The sequence below is a fragment of the Orcinus orca genome, chromosome 6, assembly GCF_937001465.1.
Source record: "Orcinus orca chromosome 6, mOrcOrc1.1, whole genome shotgun sequence".
In the NCBI taxonomy this organism is placed as follows: domain Eukaryota; kingdom Metazoa; phylum Chordata; class Mammalia; order Artiodactyla; family Delphinidae; genus Orcinus; species Orcinus orca.
In genome coordinates, this window is record NC_064564.1 from 104,154,315 (window position 1) to 104,173,510 (window position 19,196).

The 19,196-nt window shown below is 38.8% G+C and overlaps 1 long non-coding RNA gene across 1 annotated transcript in view; it reads left to right on the forward strand.

The window, feature by feature from the left end:
* Positions 1–19,196, forward strand: part of LOC125964675 (uncharacterized) — a 144,914-nt gene that overhangs the window by 79,950 nt on the left and 45,768 nt on the right. Inside the window, exon 2 of the long non-coding RNA XR_007477913.1 lies at positions 9,451–10,071. This is a non-coding gene — a long non-coding RNA (uncharacterized LOC125964675). The remainder of the gene's footprint in view (positions 1–9,450; positions 10,072–19,196) is intronic.

Genomic DNA, 19,196 nt, shown 5'->3' on the forward strand with positions numbered 1-19,196 from the left:
AGAGACATCATTTGCAGGCAGCCAAATAAGGGAGTGAGAGAACATACATTTTTCATTAGCTTTCATTTAGAGGTTTGGGACTTGAATTTATTTTGTCTCCTATCCTCCAGCATGGACAAAACTACTCAGGAATGTTAATGACTTAGACCGTGTCACTAAGACAGCTGAAGAGGGAATGTGATCTCTTATTTATAAAGAGCCTACTGTGTGTCTGAAAATATTATCATCTAACTCTCACCCAAACTCTGTGATATAATAAAATAGTTATGATTCTTATTTCATGGAAGAGGAAACTGAGGCTCAGAGAAACTTGCTAGCTACTGCACAGTGTGTGACATAGCACAAACTGTGGACTTGTTGAGTCCAAAACACCTGCTCTTGCCATTATACCAATTGTCCTGAACTAAGTCAATATTCCTTTACCCATTTCTCAGGATAATAATCAGTCTTCAAGTGTGTTTAAGCTGAGCATCACGGGCTCACCCGATCCATCTACTCTTGGCTTAACTGATCTGACCCAGGGCCTTCACACTCATGTATTTTGTATCCACATAAATAACTTCTATAATATTTGACTTCTGTGAAAAAATAATGTCGAGCCTGTTCTCCACCAGATGGTCATCAGTTTGACCACCAGGAGAGGTGCCTGGCACATAGTAGGCACTCAATACATATTTGTTCATTTTTTCTCTTTTTGTAGCTGTCTCTGTCTCCAATTCTTTCTCTTTCCTTCTTTCTCTTTCTCTTCCCTCGATGTGTATTCCAGCATTTATCTCTAGGTTAAGAAAATGCCAAAGTGATCTTAGAAATTCATGGATCTTCCCCTTCATTAAACCATTACTGTCTCCTTGGCTGACTAAATAAAGCTAACATTTAAGTCACAGAACAGTTCCCAAGGTAATAATAGAGAAGTAGAACTCCACTCATCACCGACTAGTTTCACCTTTTAAGAAAAGGCTGTTTGGTCAAGCCCACAGATCCACAGCCCACACTCCATCCATATGCCCACTTTCTGTCTAGAGAACTATCTGCCCAGCAGGTTTAGAAGACTGAAAATTCCTAGGCAGGAGTGGACTTGTCCAGGGCTGTCACTGCATCCTGCCTCTATCTCCACAGCGAGGGAGGTGCTAAAAGCTTATTTAAGCAGCTAACAGCAGACAGGCTCAGTACCCTTAGGTGACTTCTCCAACAACTGGTCCCCTGGGGAAAGAAACCTGCCAATGCCCCAACGCATCTTTGTAGCTTCGTCTGTTGCCACCTACTCTAAATCTTCTACTCAAAAGATTGAACTCAAATGCACACAGAGGCTGAGCAGTTAATATAAACGCGTACATTGGCCCAAGAGAATTAGACTAGATGGTGCCTATGAAAGGGGCAGCTTTTACCTAGATTCACAGATTGTGCTCAGGAGAAAGATGGCCCTGTGCTGCTAGAGCTTAAAATTTTCAAAAGGATTCTGATATCTAGTATATTTACATCTGTCAATCTTAACTACCATTTCAAATATTCTAAAATTAGGTGTGTGACTGTGGAAACCCCTCTTCTTTCATCCTGTGATTCCCTATAATCTGTGTTTGCTGACCCCTGGATTTTCTTCAGGCTGTTCCCTCTACCTAGAATCTTGGCCCTCTGTCCCCATCTATACACATTCTGAGATGCCACCTCCTCTGTGAAGCATTTGCCCACTTATAACTGACCTTTCTCTCCTCTGTGTTCCCAGGATATGTTTCATGGACTTAAATAAATGCAACACTTTGTAGACTTTGAGTTCCTTGGATCTTACTCAAAACTTCATTCCCCCTTTTCCCATACCATCCATCTCTAAGTCTAATACTCAATAAATATCTTTAGAAACAGGATTAAATGAATAAATGAACTAATGCACAAATAAAAGATGGTGTAGTCTGATAGAAGGAGCCTGAAGCTTGGAGACAGACTTGGATCTTTGGGTTCCAATTGAAGGTCTGCCAGTTACTAATGTTGTGATCTAAATACTATTCTTGTTGCCTGTAAAAGAAAGACAAAGATGTCTACACTGCAAGGCTGTTGTGATGATTAAGGAAAATGCGCTTCAGAGCTTGGACCAATGCTCTTACATCTCCTATTGCAGTGTTTTTTCAAACATGGCTGATCATAAGAATCACTGAGCCATTTATTATTAATCATCCAGGGCCCACCCAAGGCATATAGAATCCTAACCATTAGTGGAAGAGCCTAGGGATATGTGTTCTTATAACCAGAAGGAATTAGAAAATAAAACACACTCTTTGTTACCACTTCTATACTCCTAATAGCAGCCTCCTGGATGTCTCAAGGTATTTCAAACTTTTGGGGTCACACTGACTGCTAATATTTAAATAAAAATGGAACCCACCCTGACTCCTTTCCTTAGTCTGAGGATGAGGTCATGTGCTAAGTAAAAGCAGTAATTGAAGATTTATTGGTAGGAGTCTTACTATGAAAGTTATTTCAAAAATCATTTCCTGACTCCATAGGGTCCCATTAAAATGTTAGCACCATAAGGGCAGGGAATATTTTGTTTGTTGTTATATCCCCAGAGCTTAGAACATGCCTGAAACATAGGTGTGCAATTAACATTTTCTGAATTAGATCAGATAACCCGGTTTGCAGCACATGTGCTCTAAGAATAGGCTCACATATTGAATATCAAATGGTTCTTTCACTTCAACTCTCAATCCCAAACATGCAAAGGACACTTCAAGTCCCAGATCAAACCCTCAGTAGCTGAAACTTTAGCAGAGGAGTTGATGGTTCTATCACTGCCTGTGTTATCTTCTCATTAGTCACTTTATGGACAGTCTGTCCAAGCACATGCCTTCATGATGTATAGGACCAAGGGATGGATAAGAAAGAGGGAAGTATTAGTATGGCCATTCACTGTGGCAGGCTCCAAGAAATGTTTCTGATGAAAAACAAATATGAAATCTTGAACTGTTCATTGTTAAATCACAATGGAAAGAAGCAGAAATAGAGACAATTTATTTACTCAATTGCTATATTGGTCAGCAACAACAACTATAAATTGGAAAAATAAAAAGAACCATATTGTGTTGAATATATATGTTTGTTTACACAATCCAAGGGAGCAATGTTGTAATAACTCACTGATTAAATCAGAAGTTAACTTTAATTTTACAATTTATTGAAAATAATTAAGTATATAGTGAAAGGAAAATGCCCTTTGCCAAAGGAGGAAGAGGCAAGATAAGGATTAACTACCAGGTGGCCAAGACACAAAATTCCATACATAAATAACCAAAAAACAAATAAATATATTAATATATAAATAGATAAGAGTAAATATTTCAGGACAGGGAAATACTGACTATATAGCTGAATCATATCATGGGGAAAGATAATGTAAGATATCACAGTCATTTGAAATAAAAGACCTTTAGTTAATTCTTCCTATTCCAGTATGATTCCTTTGGTAGAATGTGCATTTTTCTTTTTCTATTTTTCACTCCTTCCTTTTTTTTTTTTTTTTTTTTTTTGCGGTATGGGGCCTCTCACTGCTGTGGCCTCTCCCGTTGCGGGGCACAGGCTCTGGACGCGCAGGCTCAGCGGCCATGGTTCACAGCCCAGCCGCTCCGCGGCATGTGGAATCTTCCCGGACCGGGGCACGAACCCGCATCCCCTGCATTGGCAGGCGGACTCTCAACCACTGTGCCACCAGGGAAGCCTACTCTTTCCTTTTTTTTACTTTTTATTTTTAATACTTCTTCCTTTTAATAGAAGTATACACCTATGCCCTTTGTCATGTGGCTTTGATGCCTCTAAGTAGAGTAGGTGGAGTATACATCCCCACCAGGACCCCACCTCCAAACACTTTGGGCTTAGCCATCTGGCTTACTTCGGCCAATAGTATATTGACAGATACGCCATGAACAGAGGCTTTAAATGTGCTTGCTCGATTTGTTTTGGTCTCTTGTGCTTTTGCCACCCACCATGAGAAGACCATGCCATGGGTAGCCTGAGGCCCAGAATGAAACACCTGTGACACGAATGACACACAACCTGTGGCGGAGTACCTACCCATCCTCTTTGCAGGCAATCCATAAACTAGTGAGTCAAAGAGTCAGGATCATACATGATTTTGCTGTAAAACCACCAAGATTTTAGGTAACATCATCACAGTAATATATGGCTACTGTAATCCCTATAAACCTGCAACTTCTGATGAATATTACTATTGTTCAAGGTGACCTTCACTTCACCTGAATTGCTCTAGCTCCATGCATGCATGGAACTTGGGCTGTAGGAAGCAATGTAATTTATAACATCTCTGGTAGAATCTCATGTAGCTATTTGTGACACACTGGGTGGTATGTATACAGATATCTCTAAATCTTAATGACACCTGTCCTACCTTGAGCAGTAACTGTACATGGAACTAGGGTAATATGACTTTGTGCTCAATAATGAAAGAAATCTTTATTGGTAAGGAAAGTCTAGATTATGATGCAGTGATTAAAAAATTCTCAAAAGGGAACACTTCTACACTGTTGATGGGAATGTAAATCGGTGCAGCCACTATGGAAAACAGTGTGAAGCCTCCTCCAAAAACTAAAAATAGAGTTGCCTCATGATCCAGCAATCCCACTCCAGGGCATTTATCTGAAGAAAACTATAATTCAAAAAGACACATGCACACCTATGTTCACAGCAGCACTATTCACAATAGCCAAGACATGGAAGAACCCCAATTGTCCATCAACAGATGAATGGATAAAGAAGATGTGGTACATATATACAATGGAATACTACTCAGCCATAAAAAAGAATGAAATCATGCATTTGCAGCAACATGGATGGACCTAGAGATTATCATACTAAGTGAAATAAGTCAGAAAGAGAAAGGCAAATACCATATGATATCACTTGTGTGGAATCTAAAATACAACACAAAGTAACTTATCTATGAAACAGAAACAGACTTACAGACATAGAGAACAGTCTTGTGGCTGCCAAGGGGGAGAGAGGGTAGGGGAGGGATGGATTTGAAGTTTGGGGTTAGCAGATGCAAACTATGGTATATAGAATGGATAAACAATAAAGTCCTACTATATAACACAGGGAATTATATTCAATATCCTGTAATAAACCATAATGGAAAAATATGAAAAAAGAATGTACATGTGTAACTGAATCACTTTGCTATACAGCAGAAATTAACACAACATTGTAAATCAACTATACTTCAATAAAAAAATTTTTTGAAAAATCTCAGTGGTTTAGAAAAACTCAGGTATTTTTTTAAACATCTTTATTGGAGTATAATTGCTTTACAACGTTGTGTTAGATTCTGCTGTACAACAAAGTGAACCAGTTATATGTATACATATATCTCCATAACACCTCCCTCTTGTGCCTCCCTCCCACCCTCCCTATCCCACCCCTCTAGGTGGTCACAAGTACGGAGCTGACCTCCCTGTGCTAGGCAGCTGCTTCCCACTAGCTGTTTTACATTTGGTAGTGTATATATGTCAATACTACTCTTTAACTTCATTCCAGTTTACCCTTTCCCTCACCATGTCCTCAAGTCCATTCTCTACCTCTGCGTCTTTATTCCAGTCCTGCCCCTAGGTTCATCAGAATCATTTTATTTTTTATAAGATTCCATATATGTGCGTTTGCATATGGTATTTGTTTTTCTCTTTCTGACTTACTTCACTCCATATGACAGAAACTAGGTCCATCCACCTCACTACAAATAACTCAATTTTGTTTCCTTTTATGGCTCAGTAATATTCCACTGTGTATATTTGCCACATCCTCTTCATCCATTCATCAGTCGATGGACACTTAGGTTGCTTCCCTGTCCTGGCTAGTGTAGATAGTGCTGCAATGAACATTGTGGTACATGACTCATTTTGAATTATGGTTTTATCAGGGTATATGCCCAGTGGTGGGATTGCTGGGTTGTATGGTAGTTCTATTTTTAGTTTTCTAAGGAACCTCCATACTGTTCTCCATAGTGGCTGTATCAATTTACATTCCCACCAACAGTGCAAGAGGATTCCCTTTCTCCACACCCTCTCCAGCATTTATTGTTTGTAGATTTTTGGGTGATGGCCATTCTGACCAGTGTGAGGTGATACCTCAATGTAGTTTTGATTTGCATTTCTCTAATGATTAGTGATGTTGAGCATTCTTTCACGTGTTTGTTGTAAATCTGTATATCTTCTTTGGAGAAATGTCTATTTAGGTCTTCTGCACATTTTTGGATTGGGTTGTTTGAGTTTTTGATATTGAGCTGCCTAAGCTGCTTGTAAATTTTGGAGATTAATCCTTTGTCAGTTGCTTCATTTGCAAATATTTTCTCCCATTCTGAGGGTTGTCTTTTTGTCTTGTTTATGGTTTCCTTTGCTGTGCAAAAGCTTTTAAGTTTCATTAGGTCCCACTTGTTTATTTTTCTCTTTATTTCCATTTCTCTAGGAAGTGGGTCAAAAAGGATCTTGCTGTGATTTATGTCATAGAGTGTTCTGCCTATGTTTTCCTCTAAGATTTTTATAGTGTCTGGCCTTACATTTAGGTCTTTAATCCATTTTTAGTTTAAGTTTGTGTATGGTGTCGGGAAGTGTTCTAATTTCATTCTTTTACATGTAGCTGTCCAGTTTTCACAGCATCACTTCTTGAAGAGGTGTCTTTTCTCTTCCTTTGTCACAGATTATTTGACCACAGGTGCGTGGATTTATCTCTGGGCTTTCTATCCTGTTCCACTTATCTATATTTCTGTTTTTGTGCCAGTACCTTACTGTCTTGATTACTGTAGCTTTGTAGTATAGTCTGAAGCCAGGGAGCCTGATTCCTCCAGCTCCGTTCTTCTTTCTCAAGATTGCTTTGGCTATTCGGGGTCTTTTGTATTTCCATACAAATTGTGAAATTTTTTTGTGCTAGTTCTGTGAAAAATGCCACTGGTAGTCTGATAGGGATTGCATTGAATCTGTAGATTGCTTTGGGTAGCATGGTCATTGTCACAATGTTGATTCTTCCAATCCAATCTTGGTATAAAGATATACCAAGAACATGGTTTATCTCTCTCTGTGTTTGTATTGTCTTTAAATTCTTTCAACAGTGTTTTATAGTTTTCTACATACAGGTTTTTTGTCTCCTTAGGAAGGTTTATTCCTAGGTTGCAATGGTATATGGGATTGTTTCCTTAATTTCTCTTTCAGATTTTTCATAATTAGTGTATAGGAATGCAAGAGATTTCTGTGCATTAATTTTGTACCCTGCTACTTACCAAATTCATTGATTAGCTCTAGTAGTTTTCTGGTAGCATCTTTAGAATTCTCTATGTATAGCATCATGTCATCTGCAAACAGTGACAGTTTTACTTCGTTTCCTATTTGAATTCCTTTTATTTCTTTTTGTTCTATGATTGCTGTGGCTAAAACTTCCAAAACTATGCTGAATAATAGTGGTGAGAGTGGGCAACCTTTTCTTGTTCTTGATCTTAGAGGAAACGGTTTCAATTTTTCACCATTGAGAACGATGTTGGCTGTGGGTTTGTTATATATGGCCTTTATTATGTTGAGGTAGGTTTCCTCTCTGCCCACTTTTTGGGGAGTTTTTATCATAAATGGGTGTTAAATTCTGTTGAAACATTTTTCTGCATCTATTGAGATGATCATATGGTTTTTATCCTTCAGTTTGTTAATATGGTTTATCACATTGATTGATTTGCGTATATTGAAGAATCCTTGCATTCCTGGGATAAACCCCACTTGATCATGGTGTATGATCCTTTTAATGTGTTGTTGGATTCTGTTTGCTAGTATTTTGTTGAGGATTTTTGCATCTATGTTCATCAGTGATGTTGGTCCCTAGTTTTCTTTTTTTGTGACATCTTTGTCTGGTTTTGGTATCAGGGTGATGGTGGCCTCGTAGAACGAGTTTGGGAGTTTTCCTCCCTCTGCTATATTTTGGAAGAGTTTGATAAAGAATAGGTGTTAGCTCTTCTCTAAATCCTTGATAGAATTCACCTGTGAATCCATCTGGCCCTGGGCTTTTGTTTGTTGGAAGATTTTTAATCACAGTTTTAATTTCAGTGCTTGTGATTGGTTTGTTCATATTTTCCTAGTTCAGTCTTGGAAGTTTGTACGTTTCTAAGAATGTTTCCATTTCTTCCAAGTTGTCCATTTTATTGGCCTAAAGTTGCTTGTAGTAGTCTCTCATGATCCTCTGGATTTCTTCAGTGTCAGTTGTTACTTCTCCTTTTTCATTTCTAATTCTGTTGATTGGAGTCTTCTCTCTTCTTTGCTTGATGAGTCTGGCTACTGGTTTATCAATTTTATCTTCTCAAAGAACCAGCTTTTAGTTTTATTGATCTTTTCTATTGTTCCTTCATTTCTTTTTCATTTATTTGTGATCTGATCTTTATGATTTCTTTCCTTCTGCTAACTTTGGGGGTTTTGTTCTTCTTTTTCTATTTGCTTCAGGCATAAAATTAGGTTATTTGAGATGTTTCTTGACGTAGGATTGTATTGCTATAAACTTCCCTCTTAAAACTTCTTTTGCTACATCCCATAGGTTTTGGGCCATCGTGTTTTCATTGTCATGTGTTTCTAGGTATTTTTTGATATCTTTGATTTCTTCAGTGATTTCTTGGTTATTTAGCATTGTATTGTTTAGCCTCCATGTGTTTGTATTTTTTACAGCCTTTTTCCTGTAATTTTTTCCTGTAATTGATACCTAGTCTCATAGCATTGTGGTTGGAAAAGATACTTGATACGATTTCAATTTTCTTAAATTTACCGTGGCTTGATTGTGACCCCAGTTATGATCTATCCTGGAGAATGTTCCATGAGCACTTGAGAAGAAAGAGTATTCTGTTGTTTTTGGATGGAATGTCCTATAAATATCAATTAAGTCCATCTTGTTTAATGTATCATTTAAAGTTTGTGTTTCTTTATTTATTTTCATTTTTGTTGATCTGTCCATTGGTGAAAGTGGGGTGTTAAAGTCCCCTACTATGATTGTATTACTGTGGATTCCCCTTTTATGGCTGTTAGCGTTTGCCTTATGTATTGAGGTGCTCCTATGTTGGGTGCCTAAATAATTTCAATTTTTATAACTTCTTCTTGGATTGATCCCTTGATCATTATGTTATGTCCTTCTTTGTCTCTTGTAACATTCTTTATTTTAAAGTCTATTTTATCTGATATGAGTATTGCTACTCCAGGTTTCTTTTGATTGCCATATGTATGGAATATCTTTTTCCATCCCCTCACTTTCAGTCTGTATGTATCACTAGGTCTGAAGTGGGTCTCTTGTAGACAGCATATATACAGGTCTTGTTTTTGTATCCATTCAGCCAGTCTGTGTCTTTTGTTTGGAACATTTAATGCATTTACATTTAAGGTAATTATTGATATGTATGTTCTTACTACCATTTTCTTAATTGTTTTGGGTTTGTTATTGTAGTTCTTTTCCTTCTCTTGTGTTTCCTGCCTAGAGAAGTTCCTTTAGCATTTGTTGTAAGGCTGGTTTGGTGGTGCTGAATTTTCTTAACTTTTTCTTGTCTGTAAAGGTTTTAATTTCCCCATCGAATCTGAATGAGATTGTTGCTCGGTAGAGTAATCTTAGTTTTTTCTCTTTCATCATTTTAAATATGTCCTGCCACTCCCTTCTAGCTTGCAGAATTTCTGCTGAAAGATCAGCTGTTAACCTTATGGGGTTTCCTTTGTATGTTATTTGTTGCTTTTCCCTTGCTGCTTTTAATATTTTTTCTTTGAATTTAATTTTTGATAGCTTGATTAATATGTGTCTTGGCATGTTTCTCCTTGGATTTATCCTGTATGGGACTCTCTGTGCTTCCTGGACTTGACTGTCTATTTCCTTTCCCATGTTAAGGACGTTTTGAACTATAATCTCTTCACATATTTTCTCAGACCCTTTCTTTTTCTCTTCTTCTGGGACCCCTATAATTCAAATGGTGGTGCATTTAATGTTGTCTCAGAAGTCTCTGAGACTGTCCACAATTATTTTCATTCTTTTTTCTTTATTCTGCTCTGCAGTAGTTATTTCCACTATTTTATCTTCCAGGTCACTTATCCGTTCTTCAGCCTCAGTTATTCTGCTATTGATTACTAAATTTCATTTATTGTGTTGTTCATCATTGTTTGTTTGCTCTTTAGTTCTTCTAGGTCCTTGTTAAATGTTTCTTGTATTTTCTCCATTCTATTTCCCAGATTTCAGATCATCTTTACTATCATTGCTCTGAATTCTTTTTCAGGTTGACTGCCTATTTCACCTTCATTTGTTTGGTCTGGGCAGTTTTTACCTTGCTCATTCATCTGTTGCATATTTCTCTGTTTTCTCATTTTGTTTAACTTACTGTGTTTGGGGTCTCCTTTTTTCAGGCTGCAGGTTCGTAGTTCCTATTATTTTTGGTGTCTGCCCCCAGTGGGTGAGGTTGGTTCGATGGGTTGTGTAGGCTTCCTAGTGGGGGGACTGGTGCCTGTGTTCTGGTGAGTGGGGCCGTATCTTGTCCTTCTGGTGGGCAGGGCCATATCTGGTGGTGTGTTTTGGAGTGTCTGTGAACTTAGTGAGACTTTAGGCAGCCTCTCTGCTAATGGGTTGTGTTGTGTTCCTGTCTTCCCAGTTGTTTGGCATGGGGCATCCAGCACTGGAGCTTGCTGACCATTAGGTGGAGCTGAGTCTTAGTGCTGAGACGAAGATCTCTGGGAGAGCTCTCGCCTATTGATATTATGTGGGACTGGGAGGTCTGTGGTGGTCAAATGTCTTGGACTTGCCCCTCCTACCTTGGAGGCTCAGTCCTGACACCTGGCTGGAACACCAGGACCCTGTCAGCCATGTGGCTCAGAAGAAAAGGAAGAGAGAAAACAAAAACAAACAAACAGAAAACAAAAAAAACAAACAGACAGAATCCTAGGACAAATGGTAAAAGCCAACTTATACAGACAAAATCACACAAATAAGCATACACATATACACTCATAAAGAAAGAAAAGGCAAAAAAATATATATATTAAAAAAAAAAAGGAAGAGAGCAACCAAACGAGAAACATATCCACCTATGATAATAAGCACTAAATACTAAACTAAGATAAACATAAAATCAGAAAGAAATTAGATGCAGAAAGCAAACTCCAAGTCCACAGTTGCTCCCAAAGTCCACCACCTCAATTTTGATAAAATTTGTTGTCTATTCAGGTATTCCACAGATGCAGGGTTTATCAAGTTGATTGTGGGGATTTAATCCACTGCTCCTGAGGCTGCACAGAAAAATTTCTCTTTCTCTTCTTTGTTTGCACAGTCCTGGGGTTCAGCTTTGGTTTTGGCCCCACCCCTGTGTGTAGGCTGCCTTCAGAAGTCTGTTCCCCACCCAGACAGGACGGGGTTAAAGCAGCGGCTGATTAGGGCTCTCTTCCTCATTCAGGCCGGGGGGAGCAAGGGGTACGTAGTCATAATTGGAATGCAGGGCGAGCCTGAGGCGGCAGAGGCCGGCGTGACATTGCAACACCCGTGCTGTGTGTTTTCCTGGGGAAGCTGTCCCTGGATCTCGGGACCCTGGCAGTGGCAGGCTGCACAGGCTCCAGTGGGGCTGTGGATAAAGACCTGTGCCTGCACACAGGATTCTTGGTGGCAGTGGGAGCAGCGTTAGTGGTTCATGTCAATCTCTGTGGTCTGAGCTGATAACTGCGTCTTGTGCCTACCTCTGGAGCTCACTTAGGCAGTGTTCTGCCTTCTGTGGGCACACTGGAAAGGAATCCCCTCTCCTCGCACACCCAGAAACAAAGGTTTCTTTCCTCTCCGGCAGGTCCAGACCTTTTCCCGGACTCCCTCCCAGCTAGCTGTGTCACACTAGCCCCCTTCAGGCTGTCTTCATTCAGCCGACCCCAGTCCTATTCCTGGGATCTGACCTCCAAAGCCAGAGCCTCAGCCCCCAGCCGCGATCCGTCCCGGCGGGTGAGCAGACAAGCCTCTCAGGCTGGTGAGTGCTGGTCGGCACCGATCCTCTGTGCGCGAATCTCTCCGCTTTGCCCTCCGCACCCCTGTGGCTGTGCTCTCCTCTGCGGCTCTGAAGCTTCCCCCGCCTGCCCACTCCCCATCACCACCAGTGAAGAGGCTTCCTAGTGTGTGGAAACTTTTCCTCCTTCACAGCTCCCTCCCAGAGGTACAGGTCCTGTCCCTATTCTATTGTCCCTGTTTTTTCTTTTTCTTTTGCCCTACTCAGGTACATGGGGATTTTCTTGCCTTTTGGGAAGCCTGGGGTCTTCTGCTAGTGTTCAGTAGGTGTTCTCTAGGAGTTTTTCTTCATGTAGATGAATTTTTGATGTATTTATGGGGAGGAAGGTGATCTCTGCTTCTTACTCCTCTGCCATCTTGAAGGTCACTCTATTTTTCACTAAGACCAACTATCATCTATCTGGTGACTCAGTGATAGAGGCTGATGGAGGTTTTGTCATCCTACAGCTGTGCCATCTGGAACACATGGCCTCCATGTTCAATGTGGCAGGTAAAGGGAAGTGCAAAAAAGGTCTTAGAGTGGAAATTAAATATTTCATCTCAGAGATGATACACATCACCTCCTCTCAGAGCCCACTGTCTAGTACTAGACACATGGTCCTATCAGACTACAAGGCAGTAGGGAAATGTAATTATTATCCTGTGCCTGAAAGAGAGTGGAACTGGATATAGGTAAACACTGAAAATCTCAACCACAAAATCATATTGTTCTAGTTTATTAAATGGAGAAGATAATCAGTGGGTTGTCATTGTGCTGACGATAATTACTGTGTCAAACATGACACATGACAAACTTTAGCGGATTGATGTGTGAACACAATTTTTAAAACGTATCCTGAAGTATAACTAGTGACATATACACTTAAAGTGAGTATCTCTATTAACACAAAAGAATATTCAGTAAGAGCTCACCAGCACTCTTGAGTGGTGGAAGCCTCTTAGATACTACTTTCTATACCTCGGTTTGGGGTAATTAACCTGTCTGTTATAATTGGAATCCCACAGAGAACAGGGCACAACCTTCTGAGGCCTTCTGGGAGTAGAACTGTAAAGGATATGAGGTAGAAGGACGGAGCATTTTAAGTCTCTCCAGAGACATAAATGGCTTTGGGGTAGATAAAACATTCCCAAATTGCTCTGAAGCCAACCAAGTATTAAAAATTCCATGCAACAGAGAGCTGTGTTAAACTGAAATAAGACACCATGTAGACATTCAGCCTGGGGGAAACAACCAACTCTACTCTAGAGGTCATGGTTGGCGGGAGGTGGGTTGATCATGGAAGTGTGTAGCCATGGCTCATAATGCATGAACCTGACAATGTTTGCCTACCATCTAATGAGCTAGACTCTCCAATAAGACATCAGTGCCCAAAGTACTGAAACTGTGAATTGGAAGAAATAACCACAGGGATAATAAAACTATTTTATAGGCTTAGAAAAATAGAAAGCAGTGTTTCAAAATGAGTCATGCTATACAACTGGTAAGTCCATACAGGAAGAAAAATTGGTAATAGGGAGTTAATAAGAGAGAACTAGATGAAAACTGTGCCTTTGTATCTTGGCTATGATTTTATTTCTAACATCTCTATTGGGTATAAAGAGTAAGAGCTGCCTGGGAAGTAACATTGTCCAGACACAATTGCCAGAAGTATCATTTTACTTTTGTTCTTCCAAGCAATTGTGTTAAATTTATGACTATCCCAAGCTGCCAGCCACACCTCCTGAGTGTGAGCTGCTGGGCCACAGGGCTCTATTTTCCCAGCTCAGCTCAGAGTCCTAGAGACCTGTTCATTGCAGCTTCTGTAAAACTATCTGGTTCTGTTCTAAGGAAGAGTGGATACAATAGATGACCGTTCTTCAAATGGTGAAAAAATATGAGACGACTCTAATATTGGGTTGAAAAACTGTATATCCATGTAAATAAAGTGACATATATGCCTGTCAATGTTCTTGGGAGGGTCACTGCCTTCAAGGTTCTGGGATATCTAATTGTTAGCTCTTCTTTATTGGCTGAGGGTAAATGGTGTACTTCAGAAAGAATCTACAATGTTTGTGCCAGATTTTTTACAGGCTAGGAGTGTCATTCTTGTACACAACATTCTGAGGTGAATTAGAACTTACATCATCTGTAGGTCATCTTGCATAAAGTTGAAAACACATGAACCTAGCACTACACACACACTCACACATGTGTACACATATACACACACATATACATGTATAAATTGATTGTTATTATTTTAGCGGCCATATGCTCCTAGGAAACACTAGCTTCTTTCTTTAATTTACCATGGATTCTGGCCAAATGCAAGGATTTCTGTACTTTGAAGAGTACAGCATTACAGCATTCACCGTTTTTTTTCCAATTAGTAAGAAAAAGTAAAAGTAAAATGTATCAGAGACTCTTAGAAAATCTTTCCCTGAAAACCAAGGCATTGTGGCCATTGTCATGATTATAACCATTCCTTTATCTGGGGACAAGAATGGACTTGAAAACGTTGTTACCTAGAGACCATAGAACACAAGATGTGAGTCCTTCAACTCTCAAGGGAAAATGTATGTAAGTTACCATAAAAGTAAACAATAAATGTTGAGATATTCTGTAGTCTTTTTATCTTACATCATGGCATGATAAATGTTTCACGCTTATTACCTTGCTATATCCCTATCAGTAAATAGGAGAAACTTAACTTACTTTTAAATATTTTTCCTAGAGAAGAGAGGAAGCCCCACTTACAGAGCCCCACATGCAAAAGGAAAACTTGTCACTGTATATTACTACCGTCACACATGCTGAGAATAAGTGAGACAGGCAGGTTCTCACCCCCAGGAGAAATAGTGTGGGAGTGTGGTCTGCTGAGGATAACAGGGCTGGTCACACATACCTGCTCACCTCTTCTAAGATGGAAAAGGAGGGCATAGTCTTCACTGCTTCCAGAAAAGAAAAAAAAATTAACCTACTCCAGTAACAAGACAAGAAGCCATACAAAGCATTTTCTTCATTTTGCACCAAGACATTTTAAGTTGAAAATAAAAATATTTTTCTAAAGGAACAATCTTTCCTTTCATGTGTCATCTGTCTTCTAACACATCCACTCACTGCCTTATACAAAGAATCAAGTGTATCTCTGCTGATCCCTAGAATACCAGCTTCCTGCTGTATTCATGGAGTTCTTCCTTTTCCCTTATCACATCTTCTCCTTACTCCTTGCATTTAGATTATTTCTCTCATTCCCATCTTACCTTTTGAAGGTTTTCCTTTTTCTCTGTCATTAAATTATGGGATTCAGACATTTTTCCTTGAAGTACAAAATAAACCACTCTCAAAGAGATTCGAGGTCCTGGTGGAACTTAAATCACAGCATTGGCAACCTAAAATGGAAAGTGACAGAATGAAATGTTTTAATTCGGGGGGTTTATAGTCTTCTTAATTATTTTCATTTCTCTCTGTCTAATGTTTTTGTCCCAATGGGGAAAAGAGAGGTGTTATTTATCCATCTCCTTCAAACCAAAATATAAATTCTATGCAAATTTAAACATTCCAGATCATCAAAGTCCCTTGGCCATTATACCACCTTAATTTGCTCATTGGTTATCTCTCCCTCAGACTTAAGTACCCTTAGTCACCCCTCTGTCCCAAGATCTACCCCATCACCAACATCCCCTGCCTATGTGCACAATCTCTCTTCTCCTCACCTGATATTAGTTTTCTTTATCTCTTTTTCTTGGGTTTACCCAGGCAACTCAAAATCCCTCTTAACTTTTTTTTTCCTCATTTTTCTATTGTGTTAATATATACATAAAAATTTTATTATTTTAATCATTCATAAGTGTACAATTCAGTGGCATTAAATACATTCATAGTGTTGGCTAACCATCACCATTTTCTATACCCCAAACTTTTTCATCATCCTCAACAAATACTCTGTACCCATAAAATTATAACTAGTCCTTCCCCTCTTCCCCTAGCCCCTGGTGACCTCTATTCTACTGTCTCTGTGAATTTGCTTGTTATAGGTAGTTCATGTAAGTGGAATCATACAAAATTTGTGTATCTATATCTGGCTTATTTCATTAAGCATACTGTTTTGAAGGGATGTCTATGTTTTAATAATTATCAAAACTTTAGTATTTTTTTCTATTGAGTATTATTCCATTGTATGTATATACCACATTTTATTTATCCATTAACCTGTTGATGGGAACTAGGACTATTTCCACCTTCTGGTTATTGTGAATAATACTGCAATGAACACTGATGTACAAATATCTGTTTGAGTCTCTGCTTTTAATTCTTTTGGGTATATGCCTATGAGTGGAATTGCTGGGTCGCATGGTAGTTCTATGTTTAATCTTTTGAGAAACTGCCAAACTGCTTTCCACAGTGGCAGCATTTTACATTCCCACCACTCATGCATGGGGGTTGAATTTCCCCATATCCTTGCCAACACTTATTATTTTCCATTTTCATTATTATAGTCATCCTATTATGTGTTAAGTGGTATCTTGTTTCCATTCACATTTCCCCAGTGACTAATGATGTTGAGCATCTTTTCATGTGCTTACTGGTCATTTGTATATCTTCTTTGGAGAAATGTTTAAGTCCTTTGCTCATTTTTGAACTGGGTTGTTTGGTTTTTTGCTTTTGAGTTTTAGGATTATTTATATATCCTGGATATTAATCTCTTAACAAGCATATGATTTGCAAATATTTTCTTCCATTCAGGAGGTTGTTTTTTCACTTTCTTGATGATATCCTTTGATGTACAAAAGTTCTTCATTTTGATGACATCTAATTTATTTTTTTCTTTTGTTGCCTGTGCTTTTGGTGTCATATGCACAGAGTCATTGTCAAATCTAATGTCATGAAGATTTTCCCCAAAATTTTCTTCTAAGAGTTTTACAGTTTTAGCTCTTAAGGTTAAGTCTTTGATCCATTTTGAGTTAATTTTTGTATATGATGTAAGATAGAAATCCAGCTTCATTCTTTTGCATGTGGTTATTTAATTTTCCCAGGACCACTTATTGAAAAGACTGTTCCCAGCTCATCCACTTTATATTCAAAGCAGCCAATAGAAGTAAATAGTAGAGCAATTTACCCTAGGGAGACAAGATTCTAGAAGTATGTCCAGGCAGTCATGATTTTATAGAGGAGGGATGATTTACTATAAGTTCCATGAAAGGAGAAACTGTTTCTGTCGGGTTCAACACAGGAACGTCAGCTGCTAGAATCATGCCTGGCACATCATAGGCTCTCCATAAATATTTGTTAGAAAAAAAAATCAATGAATAAAGGACTTATCCTTTGCACTCTAAAATAAAGTGTAAGAAGAAGGCAAAGATTGTGTAGGCTAGTGATAGATTTGAAAGTTCTGACATGTGGTAATGGAGATATTTCTGGGGAAATTCAGCCTTCCTGAACTCAGTGACACTAGAATGCCACCACCATAGAGCATACACAGCTGTAATCTGCTGGTTTCCATGGTTCTCTCCTTTACTACAGTGAAACTGTGAAGGCAGCAACACCCTCCATACTCCCTCCTCACGGTTTTGTGCCTACACTCTGTCCTTGGCCTAGAATACTCTTTTCACTTCCCAATTACACTCATCTTCACACCCCACACACAACTGAGCATATACCCAACACAGATGTGCCTACACACACTTCGCCCAGCTAATCCTTATCACTTTGAATATCTCAGCTCAGTATTGCTTACTCACCAATACCTTCTCTGTCTCTATTCTGACAAGGTCAGTCCTCCAGCCAGACCATCCTTACCACTCAACACATATCAGTGTATATTTGTGACATGATTTGATAAATGTTTCTTTCCCTCAACTGCCATAAGCCTACCACACTTCTATGTGCATAGTAGGATCTCAAAAACTGCCCAGTAAACAAGCCTATAGGAGACACCCCAAGTGTGGTTAACTGTCATTATTCAGAATAAATCATTATCTAGATCTAAAGATGATATTAAAATAGTGAGTTGGACTGGTAGGCAAAGACCATCAGACAACAACCATGAACACAATGACAAAAACAACTCAAGAGAAAAACTCTTCACTGTGTTCCTCTCTCGATAATCGCAAGCAAGCAACATTCACATTTGAAAATGAGTTTAGCTGAGGACTATTGATTTTCTCTCTGCTTTGCCTCAGGCTTTGTGCTGAGACTCCAGCTCTCAAGAGGGAGAACACCCTGCCCTGATTCCACTTGGCCTTGGTTTACCTCCAGCTCAAACATGCTTGCCTGTCTGTCAGATTTAATTAAAGGGCAAGATAATAGCAACAACAGCAGAAGCAGGGTAGTCAAGAGACCTTGCTTGTTTTGTGAAATGGAACATTTAAAGAGGATTTTCAGAAGGCAAATGAAAATCTTCCCTAATTTTTATTAGGGAATTTTTCCATCTTCCCCAATTTTTATTTGAAAAAAAATGTTCAACCCCTGGAGAATCTGAAAGGATATTATAATGAATGCATATGTATTCTTCATTTAGATTCACAATTGCTAGCATTTTGCCACATTTGCTTTATCCGCATATATATGTGCACACACACACATTTTATGGGTATAGAGTATTTGTTGAGGATGATGAACACACACACACACACACACACACACACACACACACACAGTGGATTTTTTTCCCAAAATCTTTTGAATGTAACTTGTAGGCATCATAATATTTCAACCCTAAATACTTTAGACTATATCTACCTGTAGAACACAAGGACCTTATCTTACAGAACTATACTACTATTATCACACCCAAGAAATTTAACACTAATATGGTAATTGCCTAACATGTAGTCTTCAAATTACCCAAGTTCTCCCCAAATATACTTTTATAGCTCTTTCAAAAATCCAAGATCCAACTAAAGGTCTCTCATTGCATTTGTTTTTTATGTTTTCTTATTGTCTTTAATATACACCCTCCTCTCCTTTATTCATCTATGTTTGTTTGTTTACTTTTATTCATGGGCAATTTTTTAGAGAATTTCATGCTAGTTGTCTTGCACAATTGCCCCAAATTTTGGATTTTTCTGATTCTTCATGACTGAATTCTAGTTAAACATTTTGGGGAAGCTATTGTGCAATTGACTTTGAATAACATCAGGGGGCACATAATGCAAGTTTATCCTATTATTGGTGTTGCTAAATTTGGTCAGTTGGT